We start from the raw sequence: 6,000 nt of genomic DNA on the forward strand, positions 1-6,000 counted from the left end.
TGATAGGTGTTTTTTCTTTATTTTTTTTCCCAGAACCAGATCTCCCTCTAACTGCCCAGTATCCAGCTCCAAACCATGCTGCCCACTCTTATCCAGAGCCATTGATGCCCCAAATCCAGGATTTTGATTTTGACCTCAGTGTTCTTTCCACTACACTTAAGTTGTGTGGGATGTATAAGGGTAAATTTCCCTTCATCCATTTCAATAAGTGCTGTTGACAAAGTATTGTACTTGGAGGATGGGTATCAGAGTTTGGAATATAGCTTATTTAATTTACTCTTTGGTGTGACCTGGGGTTAACCACTTCCTTTCCCCAAGAACTATGTTCTCATCTGTAAAATGGGAGCAAGAATTGTTTGGCAGCACAGATACTGCAGTTGGCATGGGGCAACCTGTATTCAAATCCAGGTTCTGTTACTTCCTACTGATGTAACCTTGAGTCTATGATGCTATGAACACTGCTCTGACTACCTTCTGTGAAGGTACCCACGCTAAAACAGCAGACAGTTACCTATAAGATGAAGGATGCCAGAGGGGCCTCAGATTTCAAGAGCCAGTAAGTTGTGTACCCAGTGGCTTTCAACAGGATAGTGAGTTAAATAAAAGAGGTGCTACTTTTTCTTTCTTTCTTTTTTTTTTCTTTTCGGACCTAGCTTCCCATAAATGACATTTTTCTTAATTAACAATTTTCTTAATTCTTTTTTTTTTTTGCAAGGGGCAATTGGGGTTAAGTGACTTGCCCAAGATTACATGGCTAGTAAGTGTTAAGTGTCTGAGGCTGGATTTGAACTCAAGTCCTCCTGACTCCAGGTCCAGTGCTTTATTCACTGTGCCATCTAGCTGCCCCCTACTTTTTTCTTTCAAGCTAAGAATTAGAGTGGAAAAATTTATGCTTATATTGCTAAAGCCAAAATGGCAACAACAATGTAAATGAAAACTAAGAGGTGGGGAAGTGGCAGTCTCTGCATTGGATGTTTTTTTTTTTCTTCACTTCTAAAGGAGTGAAGGGCTTGGAATATGATATTCTGGAAGGCAAAAGAGCTCGAATTACAACCAAGAATAACCTACCTAGCAAAACTGAGGATAGTCCTTCAAGGGAAAAAATGGATATTTAATCAAACAGAGAACTTTCAAGCATTCCTGATGAAAAGACCAGAGCTGAATATAAAATTTGACTTTCATATACGACTCAAGAGAAGCATCAAAAAGTAAACATAAAAGAAAAATCATAAGGGAATCAATAAGTACCTCACATTTTTCTATGGGAAGACATAACTTTTTTTTTTTTTAAGTAATCGGGGTTAAGTAACTTGCTCAAGTTTACATGGCCAGTTATTTCTGTGTGTGGTGCTGAGTGTCTGAGCCCGGGATTCAATCTCCAGGTCATCCTGACACTGGAGCCGGTGCTCTTACTCACTGTGCTACCTGGCCACCCCGGGAATACGTAACTTCTAACAATTTTCCTTAATAATTTCTTGATATAGTGTGTAGACTTTTTTAAGAAAATCATAATTTTAGGTAGTCCGTCAATTCTTTTTTTTTAATTAATTGATTGTTAGTTTTTAACATTCACTTCCGTAAGATTTTGAGTTCCAAATTTTCTCCCCATCTCTCCCCTCCTCCACCCCAAGACAGCACATATTTTGATATAAGTTCTACATATACATTCATATTGAACCTATTTTCACATTAGTCATATTGTAAACAAATTAGAACCGAGGGGAGAAACCATAAGAAAAAAGAAACAAAAAAAAAGAGAGAATAAAAGATAGCAGATAGTATGCTTAATCTGCATTCAGGTTCCATAGTTCTTTTTCTGGATGTGGACAGCATTTTCCATCATGAGTCCTTTGGAGTTTTCTTGGATCCTTGCATTACTAAGAAGAGATAAATTTACCGAAGTCATTGCACATTGTGGCTGTTGCTGTGCCCACTGTTCTCCTGGTTCTGCTCACTTCATTCAACATCAGTTCATTCAAGTCTTTTCCAGATTTTTCTGAAGTCTACCTGCTCATCATTTCTTATAGCAAAAATTATATTCCATTACACTCATATATCACAACTTGTTCAGCCATTCCCCAACTGATGGTCATCCTCTCAATTTCCAATTCTTTGCCACCACAAAAAGAGCTGCTATAAATATTTGTATGATCTATTTGAGTCTCTTTGGGATACAGACCTAGAAGTGGTATTGGCTGGGTCAAAGGGTATGAATATTTTTATAGCCCTTTGGGCATAATTCTAAATTGCTCTCTAGAATGGTTGGATCAGTTCACAACACTACCAACAATGCATTAGTGTTCCAACTTTCCCACATCTCCAAAATTAATAGTTTTCCTGTTTTGTCATGTTAGCCAATCTGATAGGTGTGATGTGGTACCTCAGAGTGGTTTTGATTTGCACTTTTCTAATCAATGGTTATTTAGAGCATTTTTCAATGACTATAGATAGCTTTAATTCCTTTATCTGAAAACTGTTCATATCCTTTGACCATTTATCAATTGGGCAATGACTTGTATTCTTATAAATTTGACTCAGGTCTCTATATATAATTTTAGAAATGAGGGCTTTATTAGAGATACTGGTTGTAAAAATTCTTCCCCAGTTTTCTGCTTCCCTCCTAACCTTGGCTGTATTGGCTTTGTTTGTGCAAAAACTTTTCAATTTAATGTAATCAAAATTATCTATTTCACATTTCATAATGTTCTCTGTGTCTTGTTTGGTCATAAATTCTTCTGTTCTCCATAAATCTGACAGGTAAGCTATTCCTTGCTCTCCCACTTTGCTGATAGTATCAGCCTTTATATTTAAATTGTGTGCCCATTTTGACTTTATTTTGGTATATGGTATAAGATGCCCAGTTTCTGCCATACTATTTTCCAGTTTTCCCGAAAGTTTTTGTCAAATAGTGAGGTCTTATCCAGAAGCTGGAGTCTTTGGGTTTATCAAACAGTAGATTACTATAGTCATTGACTAATGTGTCTTGTGTACCTAACCAATTCCACTGATCCACCACTCTATTTCTCAGCCAGTACCAAGAAGTTTTGATAATTGCTGCTTTAAAATACAATTTATGAACTGGTATGTCTAGGGCACCTTCCCTAGCATTTCTTTTCATTAATTCCCTTGATATTCTGGACCTCTTGCTCTTCCAGATGAATTTTGTTATGATTTTTTCTAGTGTTATAAAATAATTTTTTGGTAGTTTGATTGGTAAGACACTGAATAGGCAAATTAATTTAGGTAGAATTGTAATTTTTATCATATTAGGTCATCCTACCCATGAGCAACTGATGTTTTTCCATTTATTTAGATTTGACATTATCTGTGTGAAAAATGTTTTGTAATTGTGTTCATATAGTTTCTGGGTTTGTTTTGGCAGATAGATTCCCAAATATTTTATGTCTACAGTAACTTTAAAGAGAATTTCTCTTTCTATCTCTTGCTATTGGGTTTTGTAAATAAGACATAAAAATGCCAATGATTTATGTGGGTTTATTTTATATCCTATAACTTTGCTAAAGTTGTTTATTATTTCAAATAGTTTTTTACTTGATTCTCTAGGATTCTCTAAATATATCATCGTATCATCTGCAAAGAGTGATAGTTTTGTTTCTTCTTTGCCTATTCTAATTTCTTCATTTTTTCCCTTCTTTTATTGCTAAAGCTAACATTTCTAGTACCATATTGAGTAACAGTGGTGACAATGGACATTCTTGTTTCACCTCCCATCTTACTGGAAATGCTTCAAGCTTATCTCCATCATGTATAATGCTTGATGATGGTTTTAGGTAGATGCTGCTTATTTTTTTTAAGGAAGACTCCATTTATTCCTATGCTCTCTAGTGTTTTTAATAGGAATGGATGTATTTTGTCAAAAGTTTTTTCTGCATCTATTAAGATAATCACATGGAAGTTATGTTGATGACATGGTCAATCATGCTGATAATTTTCCTAACATTGAACCAACCTTGCATTCCTGGTATAAATCCTACCTGGTCATAGTGTATTATTCTCATGTATGTTGCTGTAATCTTTTTGCTAATATTAAAAATTTTTGCATCTATATCCATTAGGGAAATTGGTCTACAATTTTCTTTCTGTTTTGACTCTTCCCGGTTTAGGTATCAGTACCATATTTATATCATAGAAAGAATTTGGTAGGAGTCCTTCTTCGCCAATTTCGAAATAATCTACATAGTATTGGAATTAATTGTTCTTTGAATGTTTGATAGAATTCGCTTGTAAATCTATCTGACCCTTTTTCCTAGGGAATTCATTGATCCCTTGCTCAATTTCTTTTTCTGAAATGGGTTTTTTTTAAAACTATTTTATTTCCTCTTCTGTTAAGCTGGGCAATTTATATTTTTGTAAATATGCATTCATTTCACTAAGATTGTCAAATTTATGATCATACAGTTGCGCAAAATGGTTCCTAGTTATTGTTTTAATCTCCTCTTCATTGGGGTGAGTTCCTCCTTTTCATTTTGATACTGGTAATTTGGTTTTCTTCTTTCTTTTAATCAATTTAACCAAAGGTTTATCTATTTTATAGTTTTTTTTTCATAAAACCAGCTCTTAGTTTTATTAGCTCAATTATTTTCTTCATTTCAATTTTATTAATCTCTCCTTTGGTTTTCAGTATTTCTAATTTGGTATTTAATTTGGGATTTTTAATTTGTTCTTTTTCTAGCTTTTTTAGTTGCATGCCCAAATCCACAGATTTTCTCTTTCTCTATTTTATTCATGTAAGCATTTAGAGACAGAAAATTTCCCCTAAGAACCACTTTCATTGCATCCCATAAGTTTTTTTTTTTCAAGCAATCAGGGTTAAGTAACTTGCTCAAAGTTACATGGCCAGTTATTTCTGGCTATGGTGCTGAGTATCTGAGCCCAGATTTGATCCCCAGGTCATCCCAACACTGGAGCCAGTGCTCTTACTAGCGGAGCCACCTGGCCACCCCTAAGCAATTGGGGTTAAGTAACTTGCTCAAGGTTACACAGCCAGGTGTTTCTGGGTGGATGCTAAGTGTCCGAGCCCGGGATTCAATCCCCAGGTCATCCTGACACTGGAGCTGGTGCTCTTACTTGCTGTGCTACCTGGCTGCCCCCATCCCATAAGTTTTGATATGTTGTCTCATTATTGTGATTCTCTTGTATGAAGTTATTTAATGTTTCTATGATTTGTTGTTTGACGCACTCGTTCTTTAGGATTAGATTATTTAGTTTCCAATTAATTTTTAGTCTAGCTTTTCATGGCCATTTATTACATATAATTTTTATTGCCCCATGGTCTGAAAAGGATATATTTAATATTTCTGCCTTTTCTGCACTGGATCATGAGTTTTTTTATGCCCTAGCACACTGTCAGTTTTTGTATAGGTATAGTCCTTTCCATCCTCATTCATTTTTCCCTAGAGGTCTAGCAGATGTAACTCTTCTAAAATTATATTCACTTCCTTAACTTCTTTGTTGTTTATTTTGTGGTTAGGTTTATCTAGTTCAGAGAGGAGGAGGTTAGGTCCCCCACTAGTATATTTTTCTGTCTATTTCTTCCTGTAACTCCCTTAACTTCTCCTCTAAGAATTTGGATGCTGTACCACTTGCTGCATATATATTTAGTAATGATGTTACTTCATTTCAATGGTTTGTTTTTTAGCAGGATGTAGTTTCCTTCCTTATCTAAGTAGATTTTTGGCTTTGCTTTGTCTGAGATCAGCCCCTGATTTTTTTTTACTGAAGCTGAAGCATAATATATTCTGCTCCAGCCTTTTACCTTTACCCTGTGTATACCCCTCTGTTTCAAATGTGTTTCTTGTAAACAACATATTGTAGGATTATGGTTTTTAATCTATTCTGCTATCCACTTCTGTTTTGTGAGAGTTCATCCCATTCCCATTCCCAGTTAAGATTAGTATCTGTGTCTTTTTCTATACCCTACTCCTTCCCTGTCCTCCAACCTTCGTTTATGCTTTTCTTTCTCACTTCTCCTGTTCCCTC

This window comes from Petaurus breviceps, unplaced genomic scaffold (genome assembly GCF_028583685.1).
Source record: "Petaurus breviceps papuanus isolate PSGF00001 unplaced genomic scaffold, PetGlider_PUasm1.0 90823, whole genome shotgun sequence".
Classification (NCBI taxonomy): domain Eukaryota; kingdom Metazoa; phylum Chordata; class Mammalia; order Diprotodontia; family Petauridae; genus Petaurus; species Petaurus breviceps.